We start from the raw sequence: 20,347 nt of genomic DNA on the forward strand, positions 1-20,347 counted from the left end.
CAGCAAACAGCAGGAGGCCCTCCCCCAACATTACCAAGGGGGAAGAAAGACTCTAAAAAGCCCTGACCTGGGCCCCTCACACACGTCATACTATAGCATGCCTACGTCTCATCCTACAGCATGCCTGCAGTCATGCTTCGGACCATGTACTTCTCTCTTTTTCTTGTTTCTTAATAAACTCTTTACTCCATAATCTACCCTACAAAATAAATAAATAAGCAAATAAAAGAAATGCAAGGACGTGATTGTCAGGATGCTGCCTACATTCGGGGAACAGGGAAGAACGCAATTGGGGACACACAGAAAGCTTAGATCCTTGTAAATGTTCTATTTCTTAACCTTCTTAGATATTACTAAATGTTCTATGTCTTAACCTGATGGTGGATGCATGAATGTCCATTTTATTATTCTTTAAATCGTATGCTGTTCTGTATATAGGATTTATTTCACCATTTTTAAAACTCTTCCTACCCACTGCCCTAGCTCAGACTGCATGCCCATTGAAGAGCATTCTGGTGATGGTTTGACCTCTGTTGTAGCTTTGCTTTCAGTAAGAGAATGGACATCCGGAAAACTTGGCAACATATTTCTCTTTTTAAAGTTACAAACTGGAAAACTAATTTTATTTTAAAAATTGAATGAAATTAAATTGGTCTCAATATAAATACTCTGAGAAGGAGAATATCCTCTGTGAGTCACCAAATTTATTCTCAGGATCAGGACTTTTCTGTTGCTTTAATTTCATTCCATATTGCAGCTTCAATTTTTGAAGTATCATATTCCCTCATCATATCAAACTCAAGCCATGGCTGAGCCCACTTCTGAGCTTCTTTCATTTGTTCTTCAGATAAATAAAGATCAAACTGGATTCCTTTAACATTAAATTTTGGATGTTCCAAGCATTTGGACCAAGGCTTAGACTTCATTTTTACTTTCAGTTTATTAACAGGAACTTCCTGGGTAAGATCTTGTGCTACTGGCTTCATATTCATATTAAAAGTGCTGTATTCAGGAAAGGCATCTCTTAAGTAGGACAAGCTATCATCCACCCATTTCCCTAATTTAACCACTTGGATCTCCTGAATTGGAGGATTATAAAGTTGAAAGCAAATCTTAACACCTTGTCCTTCAATAGTATTCCTAAGGATAAAAGTAGCTCCAAGTCATTTTCCCGATCTCTGGATGCAAATCCCCAGAAACCGCCTTGTTTTCCCATTGGCATACAGATGGCTGTAGTAACATGGAGTATGCTTCCAGCAGAGAACTCTGGAATGTGAAGTGCTTTTCTCCTTCTAATATATCTTTTCTTTCTATATGAAATTTCAGAGGATCTATTCCTCCCTTTGGAGGAATGAATTCAGGACTGAAGAACCTTCTCTCCTGGCCTGGGGGGCGGTGCTTATCCACAATGATGGGTTTGGGCGGCAGCTAGATCTCACCTGGCCGAGAAGGCCCTGTGCTCTGCAGAAACCCACGCAGGGAGGAGCGCCCTGGAGGCTCGTAAACCAGGGACAGGCCCAAGGCAGCCCCACAGCGCGATGCAGTCTAGGCTGCATGTCGGCTTGTGTGGGTGAGAACTACAACTCCCATCTTGAATTTTTATGTTACAGAAATGGCTGCTTTCCGTAAACCTCATGAACCAATCTTTGCTAGCTTAAAACTTTTATTCTGCAGCTGCCTCACCTCTCTCAGAATACATGGAATTGAATAGAGTTAGGGTCTTAATCTGGATTAGGTTTTGATTTAAAAGAATGTTGTGCATGATTGGATCTTCTACACAGACCCCCAAAATTTTCTCCATATCAGCAATGTCTGTTTCATGTTGTTACCATTCATGTATTCAATGTAATAGCACTTTTTATTTCCTTTAAGAACGTTTCCTCTGCAATCATAACTTGGCTATTTGGTACAAGAGGCTTTGTTTTCAGCCTATCTCAGATTTGGACATGCCTTCCTCACTAAACTTAATATTTTCTAGCTTTTCCTTTAAAATGTGAGATGTATGACTTTTGCTTTTACTTGAACATTAGAGGCCATTGTAGGGTTATTAACTGGCCTAAATTTAATATTGTTGTGTGTCAGGGAATAGAGCAGCCTTAGGAGAGTGAAAAAGACAGTCAATGGAGCAGTCAGATCACACAGAACATTTATTGATTAAATTTGCCATCTTGCATGAACATGATTTGTAGTGCTCCAAAACAATTACAATATTAACATCAAAGATCACTGATTGCATATCACCATAACAGACACAATAAATACAAAATTTGAACTATTGCAAGAAAAAAAATGGCACTGGTAAATTTGCTCGACATAAGACTTCAACAAGCCTTCAATTTGCAAAAAATGCAATATCTGAGAAGGGCAATAAAGTGAAGTGCAATAAAATAAGATATGCCTGTATATTATAACATATATGCCATAAGTTATAGTCAGTAAAATATGCCTTATTAATAAAGTGTCAGATTCTATTATCATTCTATGTAAATTATAATTTGATATAATGAATATCTATTTAATTCTACCAGCAAATACTACATTTTAGTTAAAACCAAAAATGGAGACTCAATAGTTTTTAGATATTCTATCAAATCAATAATTATAAAAAAAGAATTTTTAAAAGCATTTGTAGGTCAAGTACCAGAAAGAAAGAACATTTTATTGTGAATATGATTGTATTGCTAAAATACCAGCATTGGGAGGATGCAGGGATATATTTTATTTTGTATGCATCAATTGCAATCTTCATTCCAGATGAATTTTTAAAATTGTAAACCTCAAATAAATGAAAAACTAAACTTACAAAATTGTGGACAGGTGTACATTATTCATTCACTGGAATGTGTTAATTCAACAATTACAAATGACATAAAATTGTATCAGTTAATGTCCCTTCAAAAAGTTATGTGAACCCACATTAATGGTGGCAATTCTAAAGTTGCATTATGGTTGATGTTGTTTTCTTTCATTGTTTTTTTTCAGTTTTAAAATAATTTTTTTACAATTACCATATACTACCTAACAGAAATAATGTATTACTGAACATGCAGCACAACACAATTGAGTTGTTTTGGGGATCAATAGTACCAATCACTAAATATTTCTTTCTATGTTCTAAACAAAGAAAAAATTGCACTTTGTGGTTCACTTGTGGGTGAGTAGGGCTAATTTGACATGATTTAGGCAATGATTGGTGATTGGAAGTGGTATCTGTAACTTAGAAACCAGAGAATTTGGTTAAGAGAATTTCTCTCTTTGTTTCTCCACATAATGTATCAAATTTCAGATGGTGGCTGCTCAGTCACCTTGGTTCAGGGATAAAGGTAAATATTAATTTCCATAAAGAAAATATGCTATCAAAGGAATCAGTTAGTTCAAACTTAATTGGGTGGTGATTATGTAGGTAAGCACAAATACCAAAACTCCTAAAATTGTGCAAGTAATATCTTTGTGCTTTATTATGTGTTAACAATACAAAAATTTTTTAAAACATAAAACTGAGTGACTTATGAAGGGGCTTTTGTTCTTAAAATATGGAAGGCTCCTCCCCAGGAAAAAAAGAAAAAAGAAAGAATGAGAGCAAAGAAACAAAGACTACTAAGGAAAATGAGAAAAATGCAAATGATTAATATACTTGATTAACATTCATTACTTTTAAGAACCCATTATTACATTCTGATTAATGACATTTTCAGGAGGAAAATATGGATTTTGCAGAAAGGGAGATTTTCATTTACATTCCTTTCTTTGGTATGCAACTGCTTATTACCTTTTTTTTCACAGTTCAATAAAAAATAATTTTAGTAGCAAATCCCATAATCCTAAAATTTACATTTTGCTCTTGTCATAGTCAAGGCCTCCACATGCAACATCGAATGTGAAGCAAACTATGCCTGATAGTTTTCTATGTATTTTTAACGAACAATTTCTCAGTGTGTGTGTGTCTGTATTTTTTTTTCACTTTTAAAAAGTGTTACAATTTCTGGGTTTTTGGATAACAAAGTCACCATATTTTTACACAAATGTCACAGACAACCAAATAAAATACATTCTATTATAAAACAATAGCACATTTAATATAGATTTTGTATTAGAATTCTTTATGAAATAATGACTTGACCTAATACTAATTGATTTTTTTCCTAAATACTTTTTTAAAGAATAAGTTAGTCATTGAATATGTTTCTGCACAGCTCTATGAATAAACCAAGAAATTTTATGCATGGGTTCATAACTCTCTTGACTGCCATGACCCTTAAGAATGTTTTAATATCCGTTCTTAGACTATATCACAGGCTGCATGGGAAGTTTTTTGGGGGTGGAAATTAATCAGGAAATTGATCTTTTCTGACAAAATGTGTGGTGCCTTATAAACTGCTTCATTTCTTCCCCCTTCCCTCCTCCCAACCTAGCTTCAATAAAGTAAGAGAGTTTATTTATTCATTCTTAAAAAAGGTTTTGAATATTTGAATACCACCTATAAGAGAAGCAGAAATTGGGGTCCTGTAACAAATCAGTGAACAAGATAGGTATAAATTACTATCATGGTAAAGCAGATGGAGACATAAACGTTGATAAATGTAAAATATGTAAATTATAAAATATATACATAAACAGATTATATGTTATGAAAAGAAAAGGTAATGAGGGATTAGTGAGGTTTGGAGTGCCAGGGGTAAGAGTAGTTTCCAATTTTGAAATAGGGTGGTTGGTATAGACTCATTGAGAAGATGGGATTTGAGACAAGATTTAGTTGAGGTGAGGAGTAATCGAAGAGGTGAAATGAGGAAAGAGCACTCCAGGCATTGGGTCAGCCAGGCAAAAGCCTTAGGTCTGAAAATTTTGACCTAAAGAGAAGCACCAGGCTGGCTACATGAATGAGTAAGGAGGAATGTAGCAGGAGATGAAGTTGGACAGGAAAGGGGAAAGAGCAGAACATGTAGGCTTTCTAAAAAGGTAAGGTTTTTACTCTGATTTAAATGGGGGTCAATGGACAAGTTTTGATCAAAAGAGATTTAAAGGCACATTCCAGGTGCTATTCCTGATTCTGTTTCATTTCTGGGAAAGGGAACCTAGATAAACTGTCATTGCTCTTTATTAAATGTTTTAATTTCTTTGGTCTGACATAACAAACAACTTAAAATGAATGATTTAAAACAATGTAAACTTTTTGTTGCTCACAGTTCTGGAGCCTAGAGTACCAAAATCATGGCATTGTCAGGGTCATGCTTCCTCTAGAATCTATAGGGAAGAATCTGTTTCATGACTATCTCCCAGCTTCTGGAGTTGATTTGACCACTATCATGATGTTCTCTGCCTCAGTTGTCCAATGGTGTTCTTTCCTCTGTCTGCATCCATATTTCTTCATCTTATAAATACACTAGTCATGTTGGATTAAGGGTACACTATACTCCAGTATGACCTCATTTTAACTTCCCTAATTCCATCTGTGACAACACTATTTTCTAATATGAACATATTTTGAAGTAATGGTAATTATGACTTCACCATATCTTTTTGGGGAACACAATTCAATCCATAACAGTAAAGTGAAATGACATATGGGACAAAGCAATACATTTGGAGTCTGGAAAAGTTGTGTTGCTCTATTACCATGATGAATTTACTTAGCTTTTTTGTTTTGAAGTGCTATTTAAAACTAATGTTATTAAAAAAAAAGTGGATTGACTTTTTTATTACTTAGTTGCAAGAATTCTTTATATAATCTGGATATATAAAGAAGTCTTTATGCATATATGTTTTAAAATATATTGACATAATAATTGTCCACAGTATTTCATACTATGCTTTTAATTTCCTTTTAATAGACTGTGGTTCTGGGTTTGTGGAAAGAAGGCCACAGAGGTAAAGAGCCATTCTCATTACATTGTATTATGTGTATGATAATGACCAACATGCCTTATTACTGTTGATATTGATTTTGATCATCTGGCCTTAGTGTAAAGTTATGTTTTACTCTCCCTCCTTATTGTATTCTTTGAAAAGAAGTCATTATGTACAGTCTACACTTTCCTTGAGGGAAAATGATTTATCTGGAATTCTTTTCCATGGGAGATTTGTCTTTTCTTCCCCATTTACCTCTTTATTCAATAATTTGTATCACTATGGACTCATTGATATTTATTTAATACTGTGTTACAATCTAATACTACTTTATTTTATTGCTTATATTGTTCCATCTTTGACCACTGGATGTTATAGCATTTGGCTCCTCTGTTCCTTTGACACACATTACTCAGAAGTTTTTGTTGTTGTTGTTGTTTATTAGTTTAGCACATCCTTTCTTTCTGGCAGCACAAGTGGCCACAGGTTCCTTGAGGACTTGACCCCTGTTGAGAATTTTTTCCCCTTCAGTAATACAGGAAGGCTAGAAGTGAGTAGCAGTGAAAAATGCCCTTTCCAGAGCTAGATTAAAGCTCTGGCAAAGTCTTTTCCCCTGGAAAATAAATAATTTGGAAGGAGTAGTTGTTGGGTCTGTTTAATAGGGATTACTCTTCCCCTCGATAAAAGCTACAGGAGAAATATTTCTGGACCTTTCCTGTGAGAAGCTGATGGGTTTAATGGAAGTAAAGCTCATGAAAATGCAGGACTTTGTTAATACTCTCACTCTCATACTAGTACACACTTAGCCTTCAGCAATGTGTCAAAAGTACCATTTAAGTGTTACATCAGCTTTAGAGTTTCAGGGGCTTCTGCTTCAGGTAAGCAGATCTCAGCTAGAAGTGCCTGCCTTTCTGGAATTCAAGGGTAGGCTTTCCCTGCAACTTCAGTTCTTTGACAGGTTGAGGAAAGTCATTTCTTTCATAATATCCAGGTTTTTGTTCTTGTAAGGATGGGAATGAGGGCTTCTGCAGCAGTTTGATATTATTGATGAATTCCAAAAAGAAATATCGGATTATGTTTGTAAACTGATCTTTTCCTCTGGGCATATTAGATTATATTGGATTCATAGGTTTACTTGATTAAGTAATTATGTAAACCTGTGTGCCAGTAGGGCATTGAGTCCCCACCCTTTGGTAGGGGCATGGCAAAGGACGGAGTTAAGGATATTTGATGTTGGAGTTTTGATATTGGAGTTTGATGCTGAAACCTTAAGCTGGAGCCCCAGGAAGTAAGCTCACAGAGGAAACAGAAGCAAGCCCCAGGAAGAGAGAAACCCTGAGCCCAGGAATAAGAAGCCTGAGGAAGGGAGGAACCAGGAAGCCTGAGCCCTCACAGACGTTGGCAGTCATCTTGCTCCAACATATGGAAATAGACCTTGATAAGGAAAGTAAAATTATGCTTTATGACCTGGTATCTGTAAGCTCCTACCCCAAATAAATACCTTTTATAGAAACCAACGAATTTCTGGTATTTTGCATGAGCACCTTGTTGGCTGACTAATATAGCTTCCAAAATCTTTATATGCCAGAAAAGAAACTCAAAGTTCTATCCCACTTATTGCTAATGACATTAATACTAATTTTACTCTCTCTTTGGGGTTTTTTTCCCTATGTTTGCATGTCTTTGGACTAATTGAATATTATTTTGTATTTCATTTTATCTTCACAATTGACTTAATAGATATTTTGCTTCACTCTTTTCACAGTTATTCCAAGGTTTATGTTATATATTCTTATCACTGTTGAACATTAATTAATATTAAAAAAAAACTTAACATGTAAGAGTTTTACTATAAGATATATTGAATCCCCCTTCCTGTCCTTTTAGTACTTCTATCAACAACAATTTTAATGAATAAGTGAATTTTAAAAACCTACATGTAACATTATAAATGGTTATAGGATGTGTTCATCTGCCAAAGAAAATATACTTACTCCTTGAGTTATTCTTTTGTGATGAAAATGGATCTAAACTAATTTCCAAATTTTCCACTGAGAAAAATAAAACCATTTAATCTTTCATAAATTAATTAGAACTATAGTTGTGGCTGCTTTCCCTTGGGAACTAAGTGGTAGTCTGTGATAATGTATATACATATTATACATATATTATGTATATATGATTTTATTGTATAACCAAGATCAGAAGAAAGAGATCTAAAACCATAGAACTATAGTCACAGAGACCTCAGTCTGATATTCAGATCCACCACTTTCTAACACAGATTTTGCATAAGTTACTGAATATTTCTCAGAGTTGATTCTCTTATATATAAAATGGGCATAAGCAAAACTTAAAGAAAAGATTTTTTCTAGCATAAAATGAGAGAAACATTAAGTGTATACTACCAATAGTTTTGTTCATTGTTTCCCTGGCTACCATATTAAAACTTTATAAGATAATTTGATAATATCTGTCTAAATTTTTAATTGAGACAACTTTTATACACCAATTTCAATTCCAGTAATTCAGTCTACTATTATAATCACATGTGTATGTAAAACATACATATAATTAACCTCTACAAATGATAGTTTATAGTTGAAAAACATAAAAAATTGTCTAAGGGCTGTCTCAGTTTCCCAGCTACAGGAAAAATAAAATACAAAGGGGTGGGTTAAATAACAGGAATTTATTGACTTGTGGTTTCAGAGACTAAAAGACTTGCTTCCTCCTGAGATTGGTAGTGTTTTCTTTGTCCAGGCATCTTTGAGATCCCTGTCTTTCCCATCATAAGGCAATGTTCTCTCATCTCTCTTCTGGGTCCCATTGACTTTTGATTTCTGACTCTTACCTGTGGCTTTCTTTCCATGTGTGTGAATTTCATTCTGCTTATATAAACATCAGTAATCCATAGTAAAGCTCAATTGCATTCATTTGGACCTGCCTTAAGTAAAATAATATCTTCAAGAGATCCTGTTTACAATAGGTTCACATCCAATGGAATGTGGATCAGTTCCAAAATCATGTCTAAATCAGGATACACAATTCAATCCAATGGAGAAGCCAGTATGTTATATATATAAGTTAAAATATGGTGTAGCTATGCTAAAAGGAACATAAAGATCTACATATACATATATTTTGTCCACAGCTCTGGTTTTTGCAAAAGAAAAATCATCTACCTGTTAAAGGTGGATACTGTGCCATAGATTACTCTTGTCTGAATTAAATTTTTATATGGTTTTACTGTTTCATACTACTTTTATATATAAGCTAAGTTAAACTAAGCTAAATAAATAAATAAAATACCAACAATACACCAAACTTCATAGTTCAATATATTTCACATACATCAATACTGATGTTTTAGTTATTAAATTTAAGACATTTTATTTTCAGTTATTATATCCTTTAGAGCATTTTTAACATATTCTTAAAAGAAGCATATAATGTTCTAATGCATAGTACTTCATATTTTAAGGTATCTAGGACAAATTTACATAAAACCCAATGAGAAAAAAATTCATACAGTCAACAGGTTGCAATACCTTTATGTTTCTGAAAGCCTGATGTGTAGTGTCCCTAAGAAAATCAGATCAAAGCATCTGCACAAATGCCAATTATACAGGCAGCAAAGGAGCCAGATGCTGTTGGCAAAACATGTTGCAGAGTGCAGCATCTGGGTCCTGTAACTGCCATACAGAGCCCCATCTGTAGCTAAAGCTGTTGACTCTGCTTTGGGGGAGAAAAATCAGAAATAAAGAAGGTAGTTAAATTCTAAACCGTGCCAGGAATAGCAGAAGGCAGGTTGCAGAAAGCATTCAAATTACATCTCTAGCCCAATTTGTTTTTTAATGTCTTGAAACTGTGTAAACACTAAACTATGTGAACTCCAGTTGTTTAGAGAGGAGCACTTATAGGTAGATCAGTAGCTTAGGACATGCAGATCACCTAAAGAGATTCAATATTCTAGCAACTGTTAATTACACTAATAATTTTCTTTTCAAGAAATTTAAACATATGGTTAATGAATGGAATTCTCATTTACTCCATTAAAATATATGCTATTTTAAGTATTCATTACAGTACATAAAATGATTTCTTTCAAATAGTACAAAATTTAAGCTGAAAAATACTTATATGTCAGCCTCCTTGAATTTTTTAAATAAGTTCACTTCAGGCTGACTCTTCACAAAATTAAATAAAATAGGCATTGTATTTTTATTAAGACTCTTGAAATTTTGCATAGTGAAATTTTGTAGGAAAGCTTTAGGACACTTTGAACCTTAACTAAACAATTTACTCCTTTATTACAAAGGAATAGTTTAAGTCATATTTTTTTGGAGTACATAAAAATACACAAAAGAGGATGAGTTGAAATGTCTATGATTCCAATAATGCATTATTTACAAGATGACACTACAGCCATATCTACATATATATTTGTGAAGACAAGATAAATGTTGAGAGTAAATTTATCTAGTAATATTTAGAGTTTAATATATATAAATAATGAAGTAAATACTTTGTGGATAACATTTCATGCAATTATTAATATAATTCTATGAGATAGTATTATTTTCACTCTTACAATAAGGTAACTGAATAATAGAAATACAAAGTAAAGTTCCTTAATACAATTTACACTAATTTTTAGTAATATAACCAAACTTTATACTCAGACATTGTGGCTCTAAACCATTATTTCTTCATAATATAAGTAATGTCAAATATAATTTGGTAGAAGCACTTCTGTAATAGTGGAGGAAGAGCCTCTGAAAATCTGCCCCTCCAAAAAGCAACAAGAACATTAAGAAATATAGTCAAAATCAATTTTTTCAGACATCTAGGAATTCACTAAAGGTTTGAAACAATCCCAGGAGTGTTTTTTTTTTTTTCATGAAAAAATACTTGCATCTATTAAGAACATAAGAACTTTGTGATGATTTAACCTGCCCTTTTACCATCCACCTCTTCACAGGCCCACAGTACCCTTGGAGAATAACAGCTTTATAACTACAATAGCTGTGAAAGTCAGCAGCCTAGGAGACCCTGGGGGATCAGAATAGATTTTTGTCGTCACCCAAAAGCCCCACTCCAGGAAATTTTCACTATTTGACCTGTCTGACAACTAACCAAAAAACTTAATTCTCTACCATTTTTTGACCTGACTTGAAACTTACTAACGTTGTCAATTTTTTTTGTAAACAACCAATGGCAAATGTTTAGCATCATGATATTGCTGAAGTTATTATTCCAATTGTTGTAACAAGAAGTGGACCAACATATTTAAAATTAAAAGTAAAAGCAGGAGAATGAGATGCCTCTAAGGGGATTTTAAAAGTTCAGATATATTCCTGGGAAACTAGAAGCCCACACATGTTTAGGGCTATGCACCTGCTCAGGAAAGTCATGAGAAGTCCCTACTCTCTAATCTCTGACTGACCTTGAGCTACTGCACAAGTGGGAAACGACAGCTGAAGCATAATCGTAAACTGACTAGCTCCATGTTGAGGTATGCATGAACACAACCAAGAGTCCCTCATTAAAGTCTGGGAAATTTTATTAGTCCAAGGAATATAAGAAAATCTCTTATCAATCATTACCTGACCACTAAGTAACCAAGGAGAAACTTTGATAACCACACATGACAGAGGATAAAGAATGAGGAATACTACCCCAGTAAAATCACTAAACAAACAAAAAGCAACAACAATAAAGTAAGTACTGGGGAAGAAGCAGGATATAATTTCCAGAGTTGCCACATTATATTATATAAAATAAAAAATTTTCATAAAACATTATGAGACACACAAAGATGGAAAAGTATGGAACATAAATAGTAATAAAATAAATCAATAATATAGTCCTTCAAAAAAACAGATATTTAACTAATAGACAAATACATTAAGTCATTTGTAATAAATATGTTCAAAGGACAATAGGAATCCATTTTTCAATAACACAGGAGCTATAATAGCAATGTATTACCAAATAGAAATATTAAATAAGAAACAGAAATTTTTAAAAATTACCTAACTAAAATTCTGAGTTAAAAAGTACAAATGCAATAATGAAAAATTCAATAGAGGGTCTCAACATAGATTTAAGTTGACAGAAGAAATAATCAGTTAAATTGAAGGTAGCACAGTTGAGAATATACATTTGAGGAGTGGAAAGGAAGAAAACAAAGAAAAATAATAGAGCCTCGAAGACGTGTGGGCCACCATCAATTGTACTAACATTCACACAATAAGAGTTTGTAAAGGCGAAGAGAGAGAGTGAAAAGAATGGAAATGACATTTGAATAGGTAATAACAAAACATTTTCCAAATTTGATGGGAAAAAAACATGGATTTAAACATCCAAGAATCTCAAAGAACTTCAAAAATGATAAACTCAAAGAGTTCTAAACGTAGACATATGATAATCAAACTGATGAAAACAAAAACAGATAGACACTTGAAAATAACAAAAGAAATACTGCCATCACAAAGGAACTTTAAAAACGAATGAAAGCTGATTTCTCATCAGAAACCATGCAGTTGTGCAATATTAGAGCAAAGTTTTCTTATGTGTTCAAATTAAGTTGGTATGGCTATTATCTAGAATGTTTTAAGATGTTCATTGCAATCTAAATGTCAGCCCCTAAGAAATTTTCTTATTACTAAGAAAATAAGTTAAAAAAAAAGTATATGTAAAAAAGGAATTAAAGTGATAGAGAAGAAAATATCTACTCAACTCAAAAGAAGGCAGCACATAAGATATATACAAAATAAACACTGAAATTTCATATGCAAATCCTATCTTATCTGTAATTAAATTAAGCGCAAGTTAATTAAATACCCCCAACTAAAGGCAGAAATTGGCAGAATGGATTAAAAAAATATAGTCCAACTCTATGCTATCTACAAGAAAAATACTTTATAAACAAAGACACAAAAAGGGTAAAAATAAAAGGAAAGGAAAGGATATACCATGCTCTAAACATATGCGGGAGTAGTTACAATAATGTTACAAAAAATCAACTTTAAGGCAAAATATGTTAGGGAGAAAGAAAATAACATAACTATAAGCAGAGTATAAACAGGTCAATCCATCAGGAAGGCATAGTGGCTTAAAATGCACACACACACACACACACACACACACACACGCTCATAACAAGAACCCAAAACACATGAAGCAAAAAGTAACAGAATTGAAGGGAAAAACAGACAATTAAACAATAATAATAGAAATACAGATATGCTAGTTTCAATAATAGCTATAAACTAGACAGTATATTAACCAGGAAATAGAAGACTTGAAAAACATTACAAATCCACTAGATTTAACAGACATCTATAAATCCCTCCACCCCACAGCAGAATATACATTCTTCTCAAGCACACATGGAAAATTTTCCATGAGAAAATATACTCTATGTCCTAAAACAAGTCTCAATAAATTTGAAAGGGTTTAACTTATACAAAATATGTTATCTGACCACGATCGTATGAAACTAAAAATAAATATCAAAGGAAATTTAGGAAATTCACAAATATGTTGAAATCAAATGATACAACTCTAAATAGTCAATTAGTCAAAAAAAGAAATCACAAAGAAAATTAGAAAATAACGTAAGGTGATTGAAATGGAAACACAACATAGGAAAAATGGTAGGATCCTGGTAAAGAAGTGCTTAGACTGAAATTTATACTGAAAATGATGGTATTCAAAAAAAAAAAAAAGATACTACATCAATAGCCTAACTGTCCAGCTTAAAAAACTAGATAAAACTAAACACTAGCTATCTGCAAAGAAGAATATAAAATTAAGATTACTGTGGAAATGAATGAAAGGGGGAATAGAAAAATAATAGAGAGCAACAATGAAAACAAAATTTGTTCTTTGACATGATTAACACGTTGCCAAACTAACCTGACCAAGAAAAATGAGAAGATTCAAATTATGACTATCAGAAATGAAAAAGAACACAGTACTACAACTGTACAAAATGAAGAAGTTCTAAGGGAATACATTGAATGATTATATACCAACAAATTAAATAGCCTAGTTGAAATGGACAAATTCCTAGGGTGACATGAACTACCAAAACTGAGGAAAGAAGAAAAAGAAAATATGAATGACTTAAAACAAGGTTTCTCTATTGGAAATTCAGAAGTAAAACTCTCTTTTCAGTTAATGTGATATCATATATAGAAAATCTTAAGGAATTCAAAAATAATTTATTAATTCTAATAAATAAGTTCATCAGGTTTGTAAGATACATGGTCAATATAAAAAAATCAATTGTTTACCTTTAAAATAGTAATGAAAAACCCAAAAATGACATTAAGGAAAAAAATTCCACATGCAAGAACATAGAGAATGAATCAAATTCTTAGGAAAACATTTAATAAAAGAACTATAAGTTATGTACACTGAATACTACAAAATATGGTTGAAACAAATTAAAAACATAAATAAAGGCAAAAATAGCCTATGAACATGGATTATAAGACCTAGTATTAGTATGGCTATATTTCCCAGAAAGTCTAGAGATTCAGGGCAATCCTTATCAAAATATTAGATGTTTTTGTTTTTGTTTTTGTTTTTGCAGGAATTAACAAATTATCCAAAAATGCATATAGATATACAAGGGATCCAAAATAGTCAAAAATATTTTGAGAAATAAATAGTTGGAAGGCTCACATGTTTCGACTTCAGAATTGGTACAAAGCTATAATAACCAATAATGCTTGGCACTTGAATAAAAGTAGCCATATATGACAGAGACTAGAAACAAACTCTTGTATTTGTAGTCAGTGGATTTTCTAAATGTTGCAAAACAGTTCCTTGTCGTAAGAATAGTCTTTTTCAACAAATGATACCGAAAACCTGGGTATGCACAGGTAAAATTATGAATGTTAACCCTTTAATTCATAGCATGTGTAAAAATTTACTAGAAATGGATCACAGACCTAACTACATGAGATAAAACTACGAAACTCTGAAAGGAAAATTAAGGGATAGATCCTTGTGACCCTGGGTTAGGCAATGATATCTAAAATATGACAGTAAAAGACTTAGTGGCAAAAGAGGTAAGGAGGGTACATTTAAAAAAAATTTTAAAAACCAGAATGGAAGAAAATATTTGCAATTATATCTGATAAGGGACTACTTACATCCCTACTATATTAAAAAAAAATTAAACTAAATAATAAAATGACAAATAACTCAATTAAAATGAGTAAAGGATCTAAAGAGACATTTTTCCAACGATACACATATGGTCAAAAAGCACATGAAAAGATGGCCAACAGCATTCATCCTTAGGGAAATGCAAATCAAAACAACAGTATGGTACAAATTCAAAATCATGAAGATGGCCAAAATATAATGAATGGATGTCAACAAGCAATGGCAAGGATGCAAAGAAATTGGAACCTTCTTGCATTACTAGAGGGATTGTAAAATAGTGCAGCCACTTTGGAAAATAGTTTGGAAGTTCATAAGAGTCAAAAGTAGAAAGAAACGAAAAATCCATCAATTGACCAATAGAGACAAATTGACATATCCATATAGTGCAAAATTATTTGAGCATATAAAGGAATTTGTACTCTCTACAGCATGTGTGAACCTTGAAAATATACTGACTGAAAGAAGAAGTCAACCACAAAACAGCACTTATTGTATGATTCCCTTTTTACGGAATGTCCAGAACAGGTAAAGTCATAGAGACAGAAAGTAGATTAGTGGCTGCTAGGGCCTGGGGTGATGGTGTGATGGGATTGACTACTAACAGACATGATGAAAATGCTCTATAATGTGATAGTGATGATGGTGACACATCTCTGTGAATATATTAAAAACCACTGAACTCTGCATTTTAAAAAGGGTAAATTGTATGATATGTGATTATATATCAGTAAAGCTATTATATATATATATATATATATAAAGGCATATATATATATAGATAGATAGATATTTTTATAAAGACTATTTGGTAAGGAACTTCCAAATAGTAAGTCATCATATTTATTTATAACAGATGAAATATGCAAATTAGGCTCACCGTACAGGTAGAATGCATCTTTAGGTATTTAAGAAATGTTCTCAATGCTTTACCATCTACTAAAGCCAATGTAAATACAACATCCATATTAATATAATATCTTTAATATCACAAAGAAAAGCAAAATCAGAAATCTTACTTTAGTTAGACTTCTATTTTCATATGTAGGAAAAAATTTACTCTTAATATCTTGGGAAAAACTCAGTAATCAATCAAAAATCTCAAGAACGATAAAATGACTAATAGTGTGTTAATTAAAGTAGCAAACCTGACACATTTTTTAATTTATGTCATTGGATTTCACAATTAGTGGTGTCAAGACTAGCAAGAAAGACTGATTATGACTCATGAATATCAAAATAAAATATATTCTAAACGATCCTTATAGAATTTTAAATTTGTTTTGCTTTAGAACTTTAAGTACTCTGTACAAAATAGCAGTATTTTTAATTTAAATATAAGTAGTAACATTTTGGACAATAAATTAATATCTGAGTCCTTTCTTTTTAATATATGCTATGAGAATATCATATTTTAGACAAATAGGTGAACAAACCTAAGAGATGTATTTCGTACACCCACAGGCACAAATTCATTCATATGCTGTATACATGAAACTATAAGTTGCAAAAGAGACAAACAACTCCTAGTACTCAGTTGCTAGCAGGACTATCAGCTAAGTTTTTGTGTTGTTGGTGCTAGCACTTGCAGATAGAATTTGATGCTCTTCAATTGAACTTTGATACTGACATTTCTACCGCTTTCATGGAACATCAACACAAAACAAGTTCTCCTGTAACTATGATGGATCATAACAAGAACTGAACTATGCCATAATCATATCCGAACACAGACAAAAGCACGGATATCACTCAAACCACAGTTATGACCAAGCATTCCATCCTAGCCAGTGTGAGTGACTGTTCCTTTAAAATTATTGACTTTTACCTCTCTCTAGTGTTCTACCCTTCTAGGTAAGATTTATTAAGATTCCCAATCATAGAGTTCATCTCCCTTCCTACAATACCCAATCCAGAGCAAAGAATTACATAAGGAAAATAAATGTTTGTCATTAAAAAGTTTTTTTTTTCCCCTAACCCAACGAAGGTTATCTCATACTATATATAGAGAGAGGTTGTTAATGCTAATTTGCCTTGATATATCAACTTTAATAATCGATAATGCCACAGAATTCACTCTGGGTTTTCATTTTTTTAATATAATTAAACTAATATTGACCATTGGTATTATGAGCTTCTACGTTACCAAATTCTCATGTTTTTCATTCCTGTCATCAAGATATCAATCCAACTATTGCCAGATATTTCAGAGATTTCATGTAATGAAATAAATGCCTACTGCTTGCCAGCCTTGATTGGCCCTTCTGATGCCCAAAAGAAGAAACATTTACAAATGTCTCCACATGAATGAGATGAGTCAGATTTCTCAACTATAAATATAAAGCAAAGGAAAGTGTATGAGTTATTTTTGAGGACACCCTAAATATGATCAAAATCATTTTGATTTATCCTTGGAAAATAATCTTCTAAGTATATTTACATTCAATAAATGTACATTTGTGGAAAACATTACATAGTTACAAAGCATTGGATTTTTCATCTATTTGAGAAATTTAATACGCACTAAACAAAAGTTAAGGAATAAAAACAATTTACCAATATATATTTTAATTTTTTAATTTAAAGATTTATTTTATTTATTTCTTTCTCCTTCCCGCCCCCCAGTTGTCTGCGCTCTGTGTCCATTTGCTGTGTGTTCTTCTGTGACCGCTTCCATCCTCATCAGTGGCGCCGGGTTTTGTGTTTCTTTTTATTACGTCATCTTGTTGTGTCAGCTCTCCGTGTGTGTGGTGCCATTCTTGGACAGGCTGCACTTTCTTTTGTACTGGGCAGCTCTCCTTATGGGGCAAACTCCTTGTGTGTGGGGCTCCCCTACGCAGGGGACACCCCTGCATGGCAGGGCACTCCTTGCGCGCATCAGCACTGCACATGGGCCAGCTACACACTGGTCAAGGAGGCCCGGGGTTTGAACCATGACCTCCTATTTAGTAAGCGGATGCCCTATCCTTTGGGCCAAGTCCACTTCCCTCAATATATATTTTATTATTAAATATTTGAAATAGTAATAACTACAGTCAGCAATAAAATGGAATTATGGAAAATGGGAATAATTTATGTTGTTAAATTTATTAATCGGTAATGTTAAAAAAATATACAAACTCATAATAACTTCTATGTAAAAAAACAAGAGTTTTAGCTCGATAAGAGACACTTCTTTCCTGTCATATTGTGGCACCTCTCATTTTGCACAGTATGGTCCAAAACAATGCTAGAATGAAGAAACCATACTTTGAATAAGTAAATGTATTTCTAATATGTGCCTCATACAGAAATTCCTTTTCAGGTTAAAATTTCTTTCTTTCCTCACTTGACATCTGTACTTCAATCTCACACATTTCAAATGAATATGACACTATCTTGTCAGTAAATGGCTCTTTATCTGTGGGTGTGTTGTTTTAATTTAAGTGATGTAAAGTGAAAATAATGCCTGGATGGCATCCAAGGACATTGGACTGTCCAAGTCATTTCATGAAGAAAAGTAGAAATATATTACTTACTGGTAGTTATTATAAAGGTCAGTACAGGTGGAATTGTTCTTGCAAGGATTTGTTGTACACTCATTGGATTCTTGTTCACAAAAATTCCTTCCCACCCAGAAAGGCAGACACATTGGTAGCTCTAAGGGAATAAGAAAGTTATACAATTTACTATTAAGCCCATAATCCAGATATTGCTCCTACATATTTTGATCTGTGTCAATTTATGCCTTTTTTTTTTAACAGAATGTCAGATATCCCCTAAATGGCTTTTAAAATAGACTAAAAATGGTGCGGAGTGTTCTTTAATATCTAATTCAATAAAATTTTGTAGTATGCCTATAAAATCTACATAGGATATAAAAATATATTTATGTATTATGCTCATAATATAGAACTATTGGCCTTGTTAAATATCTTAAAAGCAATATAGTTTATTTATAATACAATGGCTAGAGGTGTGAGTACATATAAATATTCAACCCAGAAACTAGCTAACAAATTAAAAAATATGACAACAAAATAAATCCTCTGAGAGCTTTCTGATTTTACTAAAATTATTTTTATGTAAATTCAGAGCTGTGGGTTGATTGAAATTGTAAAACTTTTCATAAGATTTTTTTGAAGGATACAGTCAATCTACAAGAATATTATTCATAATAATAGAAGTAAAATTTTGCTTTCCCAAGATTGGACAATTGGACAAACAAAACACCTCAGTGCTATGGAGCTATAATATGCATATGTGCATTTATGTGTGTGTGAGAGAGAGAGAGAGAGATAGAGAGAGGGCAAATAATAGCGCTCTTGACAAAAAGTTAGACTTTGGGTTTTTTTACTGAGAAATTCTAGATTTAAAGTATGGAAAATGCAAAAGCTAACCGCAAGTGTTATCTAGATCTGCACTGTCCAACACAGCAACCATTAGCCACATGTAGCTACAGAGCACTTTGAATGTAACTACTTCAAATTGACATGTGCAGTATATATAAAATCCACACTCTATTGTGAAGAATTAGTATTAAAAAAATGTAAAATATCTCACAAATATTTTAAAATTATTTACATATTTAAATGGTGATAGTTTGGGTATATATATATATATATATATAGAGAGAGAGAGAGTTAAATAAAACATATTAAAAGTATTTCATCTGTGTCCTTTCAGTTTTTTGTTTTTTTTTAATGTGGCTGCTAGCAAATTAAATCTCTAATACACGCACATACATACACACCTCATTGCTATTCTGCTGGACCAGTTTCCCCATTGGTGAAGAGAGTTAAGAAGTCTATATAGTTCTGAGTGCATACATTAGGAGTAGAAGATAGCAGAGCATGTGTCCCAGTTTAATATATCGCAGCACATGGAGCAGATCTGGCATCCAGTATAAGCTTAATAGAGTTGGTCAGAGGAATGAAGAAATAAATATGATAGAAAACTAATGTAATGGTTGAGGTTAATACCCAAATCAGATTTCAAAAGAATTCAGTGCTTTTGCTAGAGGTGGCCAGCAAATTTGTCTCAATCATGACAATCAAGGAAAATTTTAACCGGAGAAGTGAATAAATGTATGTTTCACATATGTGCATTTAAGTAAGAAGAATTCAAATATATGAGGAATCCACTCAGTATCCTGCTTTAAACTGCTTTAATCAGTAGGGCTGATTGATTTTCTATATGTTCTAAGCATCTGAAAGGCAAAGAAATGAGCGCCACCATATTGTTAACAATGGGCTTATATTTCTTTCAAATGTTTGGTTCTCCATTCACTGTATTCTTTAATTGCACTGCTGGTTTACTGGATTTTAACAGTGATTCC

General features: G+C 32.8%; 1 pseudogene; it reads right to left on the bottom strand.

Moving 5' to 3' along the window:
- Window positions 1-689: 689 nt before the first annotated feature.
- Window positions 690-20,347, bottom strand: part of LOC101422529 (large ribosomal subunit protein bL19m-like) — a 95,590-nt pseudogene continuing 75,932 nt past the window's right edge.

The sequence above is a fragment of the Dasypus novemcinctus genome, chromosome 11, assembly GCF_030445035.2.
Source record: "Dasypus novemcinctus isolate mDasNov1 chromosome 11, mDasNov1.1.hap2, whole genome shotgun sequence".
Taxonomy (NCBI): domain Eukaryota; kingdom Metazoa; phylum Chordata; class Mammalia; order Cingulata; family Dasypodidae; genus Dasypus; species Dasypus novemcinctus.